Here is a 16,337-nt window from a genome sequence, read left to right on the forward strand (position 1 = left end):
ATTGTAGGGTTACTAACTGGCCTAATTTCAATATTGTTGTGTCTCAGGGAGTAGGGAGGCCTGAAGAAAGAGAGATACAGAGGAACCACTGGTCAGTGGATTTGCCAGAACACACACATTTATCAATTAAGTTTGTTATCTTATATGGGCACAGGGTACCCCAAAACAATTACAATAGTAACATCAAAGATCACAGATCAGGACGCCTGGGTGGCTCAGTCAATTAAGCATCTGCCTTCTGCTCAGGTCATGATCTCAGGGTCCTGGGATCAAGTCCCACATCAGGCTCCTTGCTCAGCAGGGAGCCTGCTTCTCCCTCTGCCTGCTGCTCCCCCTGCTTGTGTGTGCTCTCTCTCTCAAATAAATAAATAAAATCTTTTTTTTAAAAAAAAGATCAAGATCATCATAACAAATACAATAATGATGAAACATTTGAAACGCTTCGAGACTTACCAGAATGTGATAGAGACACAAAGTGAGCAAGTGCTGTTAGAAAAATGGCACCAATAGACTTGCTTGATACAGGATCGCCTAAATCTTTAATTTGTAAAAAACAAAACAAAACAAAAAAAAACACATAATATCATCTTTGAAGTACAATAAAGTGAAGCATAATAAAATGAGGTATGCCAGTATTATTCTTACCCTTCCCCTTGCAATGTTGTGAGATGATAAAATGCCTGTGTGACGTGATGAAGTAATATGAATGCCGTAGCTATTTTTACACAGCATTAGGCTACTTTTGACCTTCTGACCATGCATCAGGAGGATTGTCTGCTTCCAGACCGTGGTTAACAGCAGGTAGCTAAAACCATGGAATGTGAAACTGCAGATACAGGTGGGGACTACCGTATAGAGAAGTCTCATTTGAAAGCATGTGCTAGTATTGTTAGATTCACATTCTGATAGATATTTAGAACTAAAAATATCTTAGAGGTCATTCTCTTCATTCTTCATTTGAAAAATTAGAAAAGACCCGTAGATGAATGATTCACCCAAGGTCACACAGAGCCTGTAGGCTTCTGGGTCTTCCTTCAGCTGGGCATTGGGAAACTCATACATATAGGAAACTCTCACTGCCCTCGACCCAGTGGTTTCCCTCCTTGTGAACAGCAATTTGGACTTGAATGTTAACTCTAGCACTTACTAATTAAGACATCTTACTGAAATCTTCTAAGCCTCAGCATCCTCATCTGTAACATGGAGAATATAATATCCTAACGTGTAAGTATTAGGATGTAAGGAGAAGAGCTGTTTAAAATGCCTAGCACAGAGTAGGAACTCAATAAACAGTAGTTTCTTTCTTGTCTGATTCTTTGTTGTTACTTCCTGGAGCTCTCCTAGCTGCTAACTTTGAAATCATGCCCGCTGTGTTGGTTGAGCCCTGCCTACTCTGTGAACACTGCCTGATTCCCTGGACTTGGCCCATTGCCAGATTGGACTTATGATCCCTGGCCCCATTGTACAGCCTCCAGGACCCCAGGCTGCCTGACGTGACTTCTACCCTAGCAGATGTTTTCTTACCCCTTTCTACCAGCTGTTCAGTCTTGCTAGAGCTTTATGCCTCTTGACCCATTGCCAGTCTGAACTTGGTGACCTTGAGATCTGTGATGGTTATTATGATGCACCAACCATATTCCCCTTCAAGGAAGACTTATTGCCCCACATCCTGGGAGTGTTTTCAGCAGAGAGCCTTCAGCTATAAGCTACAGCTCAGGTCAAAGTTTTGCCCCTTCCTGGGGATTCCACATCCAATGACTAATTCATGGAGACCCAATTTGGAACAACTCTCAAAGACCATTCTAGCTCCATAGCTCCCAAAGGGTATAGCTGAGGCTGCCCTTGGCCTTGCATCACAACTCAATTTCCCTCCATCCACTCCTCCTTCCATCCCTGCCCTTCCATAGGCATTGATCCCAAGCACTCTTTACACATCTGGAGTGCTAATATCCATTTCAGTTTCTGCTTCATGGGTCCATGAAAAAGGTCCCCTCAAACTGCAACCATTTACCAACACTGTGAATTCTGATTTTGCCCAATAGATCCTGGACTGTTCCTGCTCACACTCTAGACTGACTCTGTGTGTGTGTGTGTGTGTGTGTGGTGTGTGTAAAAGACAGACAGACAGCCTTGCTGGTCTGATAGCCAAGAAGCCAAATCTATAGGGAGGTCTTTTCACAACTTTCTGCTACTGGATTGTGTTTTAGTGAAGTTAGTAGTCAGTTGGACTTTAATCTTGAACAACCTCTATTCTTCTTGTGTGTGTGCCTTACTCTGACAGGTCCTGACGCTAGGAACACAGGTTAAATCAGACCCACTTTTGTCCTGAAGATGTCACCATCTAGGCTGAGAGGCAGGTATTATATAAATAAATTATAGTAAGGAATGGTAAGTGCAATGAAAGAGATACTTCCTGTCCTGAGGAACTTGGATGATAATGTTTTCCTGGCAGAGTAATTCTAATGATTAAATGAAGACACATCACACAATGCCTGGCACAGAGGCAACATTTATTGAATCAAATCATTTTATTTTGCAGGTTAGGAGATTAAGGGCCTAAAACATTGAGTGACTTGCTTATGATCCCATAGGTAGGTAACGGCCCAGCTGAGACTGAAACTCAAGTCTCCACATTCACCCTCCATGACTTTTTGCACCATGCACTTTGCCTCAAGAAGGTAAGAGGTGTGTGTGTGAGTGCACACGTGTGCATGCATGCACACATGTGACCTATCTGCTAGTATTGTTTTCAGACCTAAACTTCTGGAAAACTGGCTGCCTCCCTCATAATTTAGGCATACTGTATACATGGTTCCAGGCTGTGTTTTGCAAGTTCCTTTGTTTTTTGCTAAAATGAGCCCAGCAGCTGAGCAGTATTTCTGTTCCCACATCCTATTCACCCTTCATGCTTAGTGGGATGGCAGAGAAGCATCAGACCGCAGCAGTGACATTTATATGAAAAGAACCCATTGTGTCCTTTGTAAGGAATAGCACGTAGCTCTAAGCCATACTGCTTTCCCATTTGCCTTCCTCTGGGAGGCCCTGGCAAGAGCTTGGCCCTCCAGAGGGAGCTGCCTGAGTCCTCATGCCGGAAATTATATTCTGTAATTAAAATCAATAGCAAAACAGACACACAGCAGAAAGGTCATAGAACACAACAGAAAACCATTGAGTAGCATATTGCCAGGTATCAAAATAGATTTTTGAACTTTTGTTTAATCTGCAAATGCCGAAAGTCATCCGTGGGAGAGAGGCAGTGTGCCCCAAACCTTAGCCTCACCTAGGGAAGGGTTTAGCTAAAGAAGCCTCCTGCTTAAATCCTCCAAAGCCCAGCTTCTTCGGTCCAGCAGTGCTCCTTTAAAGTCTCTGACCAACCTTCTGTTATTAAGCCAGTGGACTCCTAGCCCTGGAGATCTGTTCACAGTTTGTGTCCTGAAACCCTCACCTTAGCCTATCCAGTGCTCCATCCCTTACATGCCTCTTGGAATCCCTGCTTTCTGACCTACTGCTGTGACCACAACACTCTTTTCCTCTTTAGATATGATAATTGATGTTACTTTAATGGAATTTTTCCATTCTTGGATCATAATCTATTCTCATATCTTAGGCTGCTCCAGCCCTGGTCTAAACCAGCTCAGTCTCTGGGACTTTCTTTTACTGCAGCTTCGTGTCTTCCTTGTCCAGACAACCAGGGCTCAGATGTAACTTTACCTCTTCCCCTCCATATGAATTCCCTGCTGAAATCTTCCTTCTCATTCAGATATAACATATGTATGATGATCTTCTGTATGTGCCAGGCATGGAGCTAAGGGTATTCACATATTATGTTTAATTCTTACAGATTATAGCTAATCCCATAGCCACTCATTTTACAGATGATCTTAGAATGAAGTGACTTACTCTAGCAAGTCAGTGACAGAGCCAGAATTCAAATCCATGTCTTCTGTCTCCCAGACCCAGCTTGCTCCACCACAGCAGAGCTACTTTCTCCTTGCAGAGGCAATCACATAACGCCATTACAGCATGCAACATGCTGAATTTTTCAAACAAGTAGAATAATATGTCCATAGAGTCAGGAGGTCCACAGTAGGAATGTGCCTAAACAACAAGCATGAAAGACTTTTCTTCAAGCCTAAAAGAAGTAGACCTTGTTAAATTTTTGCTTAGAGCCAAAGTCTTTCTCATTTTTAAACACTGGACCCTAGGCAAAAACCCATTGGCTTTGTGACATTCATGGTGGCCTCCAGAGGGTCCATCCAGGTGCATCAGTAAGTTGAACTTTGGTTTCTTTTTAAACTTCTTATTGAAATATAATATGCAAACATAAAAGTGCACATATCATAAGTACATGGCTTGATGCATTTTCAGTCTGAATATGCCTATGTAACCAGCACCCTATTCAAGAAACAGAACATTACCAGAATTTCAGAAGCCCTCTTTGTGCTCCACTCCCCCAAGGATAACCATTATCCTTACTTAATTCCACAATTTATTTATCCATTGTATGTTGATGGCATTTGGGTACTTTCTATTTTTGTATATTACAAATAGTTTTGTAGAATATTATTGTATATGTATTTTGGTGCACATATGCCTGTATTCTAGTGAGGATATGAGAGTAGAATTGGTCAGCCATTGAGTATACATATTCTATTAGTTTCCTGTTGTTTCTATAACAAATTACCACAAACTTAGTGACTTAAAGTGATACAAATTTATTTTCTTACATTTCTGGCAGTAAGAAGTCCAAAATGAGTCTTATGGGATTAAAATTAAGGTGTTGACAGGGCTGGTTCCTTCTGGAGTCTCCAGTGGGAAATCTGTCTCCTTGTCCTTTCTAGCTTTTAGAGCTACATTCCTTGCATTCTTTGGCTCATGGCTCCTTCCTCCATTATCAAAGTCAGCAGCACAGCATTTTCAAATCATTCTTTGCTTCTGTCTTTACATTGCCTTCTCTCTTATAAGAACCCTTGTGATTACATCAGGGCCTCCCAGGTAATATAGAATAATTTCCCCCTCTCAAGATCCCAACTTAATCACATCTGTAAAATCTTTTTCCCATATAAGGTAACATTTACAGGTTCCAGGGATTAGGATGTGGACATCCTCGGAGAGTCTGACATTCTTCAGCCTACCCCACATACGTTCTACTTTATAAATATTGCCAGCACTGCAAGGTGATACTCCTACCAGAAATATATGAGAATTCTGGTTGTTCTACATCCTCATCAGCTCTAGATCTATTCCATCCTTTTCACTTTACCCAGCTTTTTTTTTTTTTCCTGTCTAACTGAAAACTATCTGGAAAGTCAAACTTTCTGTATCCACAGTTATGCTCATGCCCTCCCTTTCCCTCTCTAAGCACAATAATTCTCCTCACTGCTATTTCTGTTAAGAAAGAACATTTTAAAAAATGAGTTCTACCCTACAGCAAAATGGGATGCCTTATGAGGTGATAAACATTTTGTCACTAAAGGTATTCAAGCCTATGCTGGATGAACATTTGTGGGAAAACTGTAGAGACAAAATCAGTATTGAATAGAGGTGCTCTCTTAACAAGCCAGAGATTGGAAGTTGAAAGACTTAGGTTTTGGTTTTGAGTTCTCTATTTACCATATAGGCACAAGCCACTTACTTAACTTCTGTGAGCTTCATTTTCCTTATTTTTACACTGAAGGTATTACTACATGCATTTGCTGTGATGATCAAATGCCACCTCCTCTGGGTTACCTAGTCAAATAACCATTTCCATAACATGGGGATATATATTTTTAAACATAGTTACCTATTACTTTTATTATAGCACTGATCACATTGGATTAGAATGACATACTGCTTACTGCTTCTTGCATGAGTCTTCAAATTCTGCAAAAGCAGGTATTTTATGGGGTGTGTTTACTGATGTATTTTCTGTGCTTAGCAGAATAAACTGCACATGGTAGGTGTACAGCAAATGCATGAATCTTATTTCCGTCCTAGGACTGGTCTGAGAATCTAGTATAATGTTGGCTAAAAACACTTGAAATTTCAGAACACTTTCAAGATGCATTGTGTTGTTCCTGTCGTATCTTGTTGGTCCAGGCAGTAAGTCTCTGGGTTAGTCACTGAAGCCAAATGGAGCCCCCTCATCAGGGAAGGATTCTGGGAAGGGAGTGACATCTGTCCCATCTGAATTTCTCTTTGAGGAACATGGGGTGTTCTCTACAGGACACTATTTCTGCTTTTCTGAAGAGCAGGTCTAATTACTGGTGATAATTAGTTGCAACTTAAGGTCCTCCAGGCAATTTGTGGAAGTGCAAATTGCATCTAGGCTCTCCAGGATTTGATGTCCTTTCCCTTGATGTCTCATACCATCTCTCTTCCTGTGAAATAAGAGCAGAAGGAAAAGGTGCCTGAATGGGGCCAAAACATAAAGGTCAGCTTTACAAAGGACCTCCTTTGCCACTGTCTGCTGCAGAATAAACCTCCAGTGCCATTCGGGTGGCTGCAAACATTTGGGTAGTCAGAGAAGGAGTCATTTACTCCTTCATTCCTTTGACAAATGTTTGAGAGTTGTCTCTGTGCTAAGCTCTGTGCTGAGTGCTGATAATGAGAGGTGAGCAGATGTGGGCCCAAGCCATTAAGTTGCTCACAGTCTACTGGGAAAGACAGATATGAAAATAGACAATTGCAAGATAATCTGATGATGATGCCAGAAAGAAAAACAACAAACAAAATTGATAACAACAACTACCATTTATTGCCCAGATAATAGTCTAGATGCCCTACATCTTTTTTTCCCCTAATCTTTATAGTAGCCTTAAAATAGTAAAGTTCCCTTTTTTAAGATGAGGAAAATGAGGCTCAAGGAAGTAATTGGGAAGTTAGAGGCAAGTTTGGTGAGGTAACTGAAGTGAAAGAAGGACAGGAAGGCCCTCTGAGCCTGAACTCAGAATGTTTGGATAAAGAGATGGCCAAAGCTGCAAGGTGAACTTGAGAAAATCAGCCCACAAACCTGTTCTAGACTTGCTTCCTAAGTCTTTTCCTTTCCATTTACTGAGTCCCACCCTCAGAACATCATTCTTTATCTTAAGATAAAGAGTTAGAGAGTAGATAGTTCTGTTACATGCAATGTTTCCCATCATCTTATTATACTTTCAGTTACATTGAACACATCTTACAGATTAGCATTATTGACAGCTGCCCCTATGGTCCTCCTCTTAATCAAAATCTGGTTTGACTTTGAGCTGATTTCTTACCTTCTAAAATTGGAATAATGATACTACCCATGATAATACTGTTGCCCTTAAATCTAGCCTCCAGCTGAATCTTACTGCCTAAATCTAAATCTTACTGCCAGCTTCCCTAGGGAAAGATTGTGCTAAGCATGGGGGCCCAATGAAAGAGGTCATTATCCTTCATGGATTAAGTTTTCAGGTTTCCTATCTCTAGCTCCTAAGCTCCTGCCTTGGGTTTTAGAGAGCATCAGACCTGGGGAGTGGTTTCTCCTCTATTGGAGGCACAAAACAAACAACAAACAAACAACAACAAACTTTTGGCCTTCCTTTCCTTTTCAATGCTAAGACAGAGAAATACATTTGGAGGATAGGGGCCTTTGGCATGACAGGTGTCTTTGTCTGGAGGAATAAAAAATGATAGGTCAGGGCCCAGAGAGGAGAAAGCAAAGGACTCCTTGCGTAGGGCTAGTTTTGGGCTCTGGGTGTGAGAGATGAAGGCGAAGCAGTTCTTTAGTGGAACAGAAGCAAGGACATCTGAAAGAAGTCCTATTTAAGAATAAAAATGAACAGATGATACCTTCAATTTCCTGAGCATTTTTAAGGTGCCAAGCACTCTCATATAGTCTTTGCATATTTTATTTACCACAATCCTCAAATAACTCTATGAAATACATATTATTTCACCCACTTTGTAGACAAAGAAACAGGCTCAGAGACTTTAAGACATGTTGCAAAATCACACAGCTAGTTAACTATAGAGCTGGGACTTTAATCCAAGTCCCCGTAACTCAAAAGATTATGTTCTTTCACATGGCCTGCTCTTTCTAGTCCTATGGGATTAGTCATTCCAGATAAAAATGATTTAAAGTTACTGAATATACTTGGAAGTTTCCAAAGCACCATCCTTTTTGTTGTTTTAAATGAGTTGTTTGTTTTACATTCCCTTGAGTTTGGAGGTAATATGTAGTTAATGAATGAATTAAATAATTGATTAAACCCATTTTTCTATTAACATTATAACAGTACTTCCATTAATATGAAAATATGAATGTGTCTCAGAGAAGTTTCCTTTGACATTATAATGACTATATTAAAATTTCAAATATAATAATGAAATTCTAATTGTTTTAGAGAAACAATTAAAGAAGGCTATATATACATGCTCTGAAAGAACTATGGGATGTTCATGAAGTACCAAAGAGGAATTTTTAGAAAAGTTGTTATAAAAAAAGTACATAATTTTCATTAGAGTGGGCTCTAATTGCAAAATAATCATCATTTAAAGAGAATCTTTTGTTTGAAGTATTACAGTGAACAAAATAAGAATTGGCAGGTTAAAACATACAATGCAGCAATTTAGACAAAGAAGTATAATCCAAATTCAGGTTAATTTATAGCCTTTGATGACCTTCTTTAAGTAGGCATGCAGGATATATTCAATTTGTCCCTCCTTCCTGATCTTCTCTCCACCCTTTTACCATACTATTTTACACCTCACCCCCAGGCCTGCCTGTGTGTATCACATCAACAGTCTCCTCTGACCTATGATTTCTATTAGTTTCCAGTCAATCAGGGATACCCCCAAAAGACAGAGGAAGGGAGAAATGTAAACTTGTGATATGTATTCCTTCCTGAAGGGTGATATTGGCTGGCTATGTCCCTTGTCACAGTTTTGAAAAGGGGCCCTCTCAACGTAGTCCCTCAGCTTCCAGGGCCTGGTAACCACTCCCTCCCTTCCCCTCCCTGCCTCCAGGTGGTATCTAGCCTCTGGGTACAACACTATTCATCTAGGTTTTCCTATTCTGCTTCCACCTTTGAAAATAGTCCTGCTTTAAACTCTCCTATGCATTAGCTAGTTTGAGTGTGCCACCTAGTTTCCTGCTGTGAACCTGGGTATTAGTCAAGTGGTGTTTTGTTTACCTTGGTTTTGTTTTTGTTTTTGTTTTGTGTTGTTTTCACAAAATCATAAAGTTGTCTTGGTTCAAGTACTAAATTTTAAGCAAGTCCTATCATCTCTCTAGACTTCAATCATATCATCTTTAAATTGAGGATAAAAATTTCTATATCCCAGGTTGTTATGAGGATTAAATAAAGTAAACTGGGTAAAGCATTCAGCACAGTTACTGGCACATAGTAGATGCTCTGAAAATACTTGTTTCCTCTTCCTTTCTTTCCTGAATTGCTTAGCACTGTATTTGTCAAAGGAGAATATATGATTTGGGGGAATTGATAGAGTAGGCAAAGTTTCGGTAAATGTGACAGTGAGTTTTTAGGCACCCGAGATATTTAAACCCAGCTGGGGAGCTACTTGATAAAAACGCTAATTCTGGGAACTAAACTGAAAAGCTAGTCCAGATCAGTGTAGATTTCAACCCCTCCTCCATTATGCAAAACCAACTCCACCATTTTTAAAGAAGGAATCAATTACCTGGGTAGGATTCTATTGTAAGTACCCACATTGCAAGGGGTAAGATTTCAAATTGATCCTGTTTCTGGGCCTACCCTTGCTTCTCTACCTCTCTTAAAAAAAAAAAAAAAATCTCATAAAAACAGGGAGTAGAAAAGTGTTTGCCAAGGAGAGGTTGATAAAAGGGTACAAACTTCCAGTTATGAGATGAATAAGATCTGAGGATTAAAGTATAACATGGTGACTGTAGTTGATAATACTGTGTTGTAAAATTGACATTTCCTAAGACAGTATGGAAATTAAATGTTTTCATTTAAAAAAAAAAGAGGTAAATATGTGAGGTGATAGATGTGTCAATTAACTTGGTGGTGGGAATCCTTTCATAATATGTACAAGTATCAAATCATCACACTGTATAGTTTAAATATATTACAATTTTATTTGTCAATTATTCCTCAATAAAACCGGGGGCGGAGGGAATGACCTTGCAACCTTGAGTCTGGCTGGCTCCAAACATGTCTCACTCATCTACAAAACTACTCTCTGGTATTCATGCCCATTTTCATTTCACAGATTTTTTTTTTTTTCACCAATTATGCCAGGCCTTTGTTGGACCCTGGAGAAACAGCATCTAATCAGTAGATATTTATTGATCACTTACTGTGTGCTAGACCCTGTCCTAAATCCTGGGGAGACAACATGAACAAAATGAAGTCTTTTCCCTGATGAAACTTTCATTATGGTGGGGCAAAACACATGACAAAACAAATATATAGTATATTATCAGGTATTGGTAAGTGACATAAAGAGTAGTAAGTCAGGAAGAAGAAATAGAGAGTTATAGAGGAGTGATATTTTAGATAATGTGGGGCAGTTGAGCAAAATCTGAATGAAATAAGAGAATGAGCCCTATGAAGCTCTAAAGAAATATATTCCAGGCAAAAGGAATAGCATGGAGTAAGGCCCAGAAATGAGAACAAGTCAGAAAGCCAGTGTAACTGAGCAGAACTGAGCAAGTAGTAAGAATGAGATCTGAGAAATAGCCAGGAGTTGGATCAGATGTAGAACTTTGTAGGCTGTGGTAAGGACTTCGGGTTTTGCCCTAAATTCACATCAGTGAATCTAATTTATGTTTAAAATATCACTTGGCTACCAGCTAGAGAGTAGACAAAAGGGGCCAGAGAAGGGGAAAGAGCAAGAGTGAAGGCAGGAAGTCATCAAAGAGCTTGCTGTAGTCATCCAGGAGAAAGATGAGGAGGACCTCAGGCCAAGGAGGCTGCTAGTGGCTCAGCAGAAAGAAAATGGTGCTTTCAGGGATACTAGTAAGGAGGCACCTGTGGTGGTCCAGGGAGAGCTGGTAGGGCTTGGGTCCTAGAGGTGGAGTGCTGAAAAGTAATTGGTTTCAGGAGGTATGTCAAAAGAATGTGCTTGTGGATTTAATATGAGGTGCTAGGGAAAGACAGGAGCCATGACTACTAGGTTTTTGGCCTCAGTGACTGGTTAGTGCAATTGAAGAAAGAAAATCAAGAATTCTATTTCAGACATGTTAGGTTTAAGATGTCCACTAGGTATCCAAGCAAAGATGTCTAGTAGGCAATTAAATACATGTCTGAAACTCAGGGGAAAGGTAGAGCATGAGATATAAATTCAAGAGCTGCAGTATCTAATTGGATTTTAAAGCCCCAGGATTGGATCAGAGTATAGAACAGGGACAGAATGCATTCTGGCCTTCAGGAAGCTCACAGGCCCTGTTTCTCTACCCTACTATTCTGTGAGGCTCTTGTGAGACAAGACTATTTGGATCTAGGTTATCTGTTCAGGCTTGGAGTTATACACATCATGATTCTGATTCTAGCTCCACTATTCGTCAGCTATGTGACCTTGAGGAAATTACTTAACTCTTCAAACCTATTTTCTCATTCTTAAAAGGGACATGTTAATAATAATGAATGGAATATAATAGTCCCTGTTACCTAGGAAGCCCTTAATAAATGTTAATTATTAATATTAAAATGATCATACTTATTATTATTATTATCATTAATGTTAGGGACTCACTGTTCCCAACCCACTTCTTCCTCCTTTTGATCATCTTTGGGAATGAATGAATTTGGAAACAAAATAATTATTCCTTCAACTCTTCACAATATTTCATATGATGCAAAGGACAACTAACATTATTTTTAGTTAATATTTATTTACATAGATTACGTCTTTATTTTATTTAATGTTTTAAAGTCTTCCTTTCAAAGAAAGAAATTGACCTAGAAAAACAGTGGCTACTCAAAGAATGAGTGACTTTTATTTTTTTAAAGATTTATTTATTTATTTTGAGAGAGAGAGAGAATCTCAGGCACACTCCCTGCTGAGCACAGAACCCCTCACCAGTTGAATCACAGAACCCTGAGATCATGCCCTGAGCCGAAATTAAGAGCCAATGCTCAAACACCCAGGCGCCCTTCAAAGAATGAGTGATTTTTAAATAATGAGTTAGTAAGAAGCTATCATCCATGTGCTTGGCTAGTTTTCACTCTTGTTTTTCAAATGTACTTGGAGGACTGAACACAGAGTCTAAAAGATGTATCTGGGTTTATATAGTATCTGTGATTCAAAAAATGTTCATGTGAAGTAGTTTTGTAAATAGAATCAGATTCCAACTGAGAAATTATATGTAATACACAGAATATATTATGTGGGATATTCTTCATATACCTTTGATGATTTAAATCAGATCTGTTCTGGAGCATAGAGTAGAGCACAAGGATTAGTGAGATGATAGTGATGGTGTTAAGCATTCAAAAATCAAATATTTTTATGGAGGGGGGACTTTTTTTGTAGTCATTCATTAATTTGTAGTCAATTTTTAAGTATCCCCTATGTGAGAAGTGCTGGGTACAACAAAACAAATAACTACTAATAACAACTACTGTTCTCAAGCACTTTATATCTAAGAGAGGGAGGCACATGTGCACACACACACACACACACACGTTCATTGAAGTGATGCAGATGTTATGACAAAAAAAAAAATCTCTAAGGAGTAGGGAACAGTGGAATCCTACACCTAACTAATTTAAAAATCAGGCACACTTTTGAGTATAATTGAGTGTATTCCCTCTAGCTTAAAGTCTCTCTATAATTGTTTCTGGCCAAGGAGAGTACTAATAGCCAGCGTAAAATAATGGTGCTTATTGACCAAGAGAAAAGAGGTGCCTGTCAGTGACTCTGAATGAGAGAAATGCTTGTTTCCTGCTGTTGTCTGGAATGGCAACAATGAGGACCTGGAGCACTGTGGGAGGCTTTTAAATATTTAGTCTGTGCCAACCCACAACTGAGGTATTTGTGTATTTAACTTGATAGAGAGATGAATTATATATGGGAATCTTTTCGTATCGCTTGCTCTACTTGTGTTGACAAACGTCCCATCATTCTCTAGGAAGCACATGCCATAGGGATTACTGCAACGTTCTGCAGACAATTTACTTGTAGGGTTTTTATCCCATATGCTGCTTTCTCTTCATCGCAGCTGTCTTTTTATTTATTAAAATACAATCACTGAACAGGGAACTTTTCCAGACTCCCTTTTCTCAAAGTGGCATTTTAGAGCTTAGGTCGAATGCACTCCCTAGTGAATGTATAGTTATTCCCAAGATTTTGTCTCTTTGAAATGTAAGGTAGCCCTTGGCCAGCTCAGTTCAGTGGCCAACAATTCCAGTGAAAATTTCATTCTAATTAAAGAGAAAATGTATCATCTTATTTAAAATTGAAAGCTGAAAGTCCACAATTTTATGCCAATTGTCAGTGCATTAGATTAGATCTGGTATATTTTTGCATGGATAATGTTCACCTTATCCACATGTTCCTTTTTGGCCATCTACACAGGTAAGTACACAGTTTTGTTGATTTCTTCATTTGCAAATGAGCGTATCAGATCTACCCTCCACTAGTTGACTGTAAGAATGTTAAGATTATGCTTTTAACTACCAGAGTGGACTATTTGTATTCCAGGAATTTGACACAAAGTGGAGCCTCAAATTCTTTGCTGTCTTATTCTGAATAAAAATCTAGTTGCAAGAAATAGCACTAATCGAAGCCTGGTTGAAGATAACACAGTTCATTAGTTCCCCTGTTCTTAGACCATGCTAGATAATCTGAGAGCCGAATAACTGGACTGCATTATCTTTGTGCTTCATAGAGTTGCCTTGGTAGAATTCCCTTTTGATATATTGCCCTTGGCCTGCATTTAAAGACCCCATAAAATAATTTTATGAATTTTCTTAATGAATTTACTCTAAATATGGTAAGAAAACAGATGCATGCCATATGAAGGCATGAAAAAAAATTGTCAGGTTTCAAAATTACGAGTAACTGGCTTATTTTTTCCCCAAGCAACTGGATTTTTTTTAATTTTATGAACTCTAAGAATCATATCACTGGTTGTAGTTCTTTTTTGCTTCAGCTACTAGGAAGCTCAATTAAAGCCTACTTTTAATGAGTGTATAGGACTTTATGGTATTCATCTGTTTGTGATATCATTACTTCAAGCTTTGTTTCATTTTCCTGCCTATGATATCTTGTCGTCATTTCCTCTTTCGTTTATTATTTATATTTCTATTATATACATCCCTATAATTCACTTCAAATTTATTTTGGACCTAGGTCTACACACACACACACACACACACACACACATATACACACACACGGCCATTTTTGGTCATCATGAGATCAAAAGTCCAGGACCCTTTCTATCCAAGTGTTTGTCCTAAAGCAGATAGGTTTTTCTTTTCAATTTTTCTAGATTTTTTATGTAAAAGTAGATACATTGTCCCAGTTTTTTATTTAAGATGAGTACATATGGAGTTTAAGTATAGAGAGAATTTCTGGCTATCTGAGGGCAAGATTTGGGATCTGCTACTAGGTTTGATCTTTCCCCTCTCCACAATTTGCCCTCAAAGACATCCCTTCCAGAATGATGCACTCCTATACAATTATACATTTGTAGAAGATCCCTCAAATGGCAAGGTTCTGAGGTAGCTTGAGAGAGACTGCAGTCTAATCACCCCTCTTCACTGAATTGTTAAATTGTGTATTTGGGCATCAGATAGACCAGATTCAAATTCTATTTTTTCTGTTCAGGAGCAATATGACACTGACATATTAACTAAATTCCTTCCAATCTCTCGAATATTTCATCACTAAAAGGAAATAGATAGTTCTTATATCCCAAGATTGCTGTGAGTGTTAAATAAGGTAATTGGCTTAGCATGGACCCAGCACACAGAAAATGCCCTCTAATTGGTGATAAGAACCTTGCATCAGTATGCAGGGAACCCAGTGAAGGCAGGGACCCTGCATACTGATGCAAAGGTTCTTGTCATTGAGTTCATCTATTCAATTCTTGTGCCAGCAACTTCTAGACACTGAAGATCTAGATATAGACACATAGTGTCTGTCATCAAGGAACTTATACTTGAGTGTCAGGAAACAACATTTCAGATGGTGACAAGTGCTATGAGGAAAATAAAACAGGGGGATGAGAGAGAGTGACTGCAGTACATCTAATTTAAATTAAGTGGTTGGGGAAAAACTCCTTGTGGGCGTGGCATCTGGGATGAGATACGAAACCATAAGAGACTATGGACTCTGAGAAACAAACTGAGGGTTCTAGAGGGGAGGGGGGTGGGGGGGATGGGTTAGCCTGGTGATGGGTATTAAAGAGGGCACGTACTGCATGGAGCACTGGGTGTTATACGCAAACAATGAATCATGGAACACTACATCAAAAACTAATGATGTAATGTATGGTGATTAACATAATATAATAATAATAATAATAAAAAGAAAGATAAGAAGGAGTTGAGGGAAGAGCATTCAAGAGAGAGGGAAGAGCAAATGAAAAGGCCCTGAGAAAGGGCTGAACTTGATGTATTTGTAGAACAGAAAGAAGGCCTGCGGGGCTAGAGCAGAGGAGGAAAGGAGAGCAGTACAAGATGAAGCAGGTGGAAGTCATATCATGATGATGAGTTTAGCTCCCCACTTTTTTGTGCAGTAGAAAGGCACTAGAAGTTTTTAAGCAGGCGTGTAAAAAAATCTGATATTACTTAAATATCTTTTCCCTTAAGTGGTATGCAAAATCCAGCTCCATCTTCCCATGCTTTTCTCTTTGCTTAGAAATTCCTTTATTATCCCTTTATCTCTTGGTGAGTTCTTAACCATCCATCCAACACATCACACAGGATTCTGTCTTATTTATCTTTAAATCTCTGTACTTAGAAAAATGCTTACATGGCGAAGGTACTGAATGTATGCTTAGTTTTGCATTATCTATACAGATCTGCTTTGACTGAGTCAGGAAATTGAGAATTAACTAAATTTTGAAATTCAAGATAGCCAGGTAGGGCATACTAACCTCATAGGCAGGGCTGCAGTTCTCTTTTCGGCAGTCTGCATCTGTGGACTGTCCAGCATTCGGAAGCACTTCTGATCTGCTGAGGCTTTGCTGCTTCCAGTGACAAAAACACTGGTACAGCTACATTCTGACTGATTTTCAAGTAAATAGAGATGCAATTTCTGACCAAAACTAAGCCAGAAAGAGCAAAGTTTCCATTCCTTTCACCCTCATTCCTATAAATATGTATTCACAATGCTGGGAATCCATTTTGGGCAAGCTGGTAGCCCTGGGGAGGACTGGGACTCATTTTTGTGAAATA

At 39.1% G+C, this 16,337-nt stretch overlaps 1 protein-coding gene and 2 long non-coding RNA genes across 8 annotated transcripts in view; 1 reads left to right on the forward strand and 2 right to left on the reverse strand.

The window, feature by feature from the left end:
• The window catches only part of LOC118544703 (BEN domain-containing protein 5), a 1,415,283-nt gene that overhangs the window by 876,966 nt on the left and 521,980 nt on the right, over positions 1–16,337 (forward strand). The gene's annotated exons all lie outside the window — the stretch shown is intronic.
• The window catches only part of LOC118544707 (uncharacterized), a 140,337-nt gene that overhangs the window by 14,945 nt on the left and 109,055 nt on the right, over positions 1–16,337 (reverse strand). The window lies entirely within an intron of this gene.
• On the reverse strand, positions 4,696–16,238 carry LOC118544706 (uncharacterized). Its single transcript, XR_004921726.2, has 2 exons — positions 16,037–16,238; positions 4,696–6,362 (listed from the first exon to the last, which is right to left on the reverse strand). It is a non-coding gene; the product is annotated as an uncharacterized LOC118544706 (long non-coding RNA).

The sequence above is a fragment of the Halichoerus grypus genome, chromosome 5 (genome assembly GCF_964656455.1).
Source record: "Halichoerus grypus chromosome 5, mHalGry1.hap1.1, whole genome shotgun sequence".
Classification (NCBI taxonomy): domain Eukaryota; kingdom Metazoa; phylum Chordata; class Mammalia; order Carnivora; family Phocidae; genus Halichoerus; species Halichoerus grypus.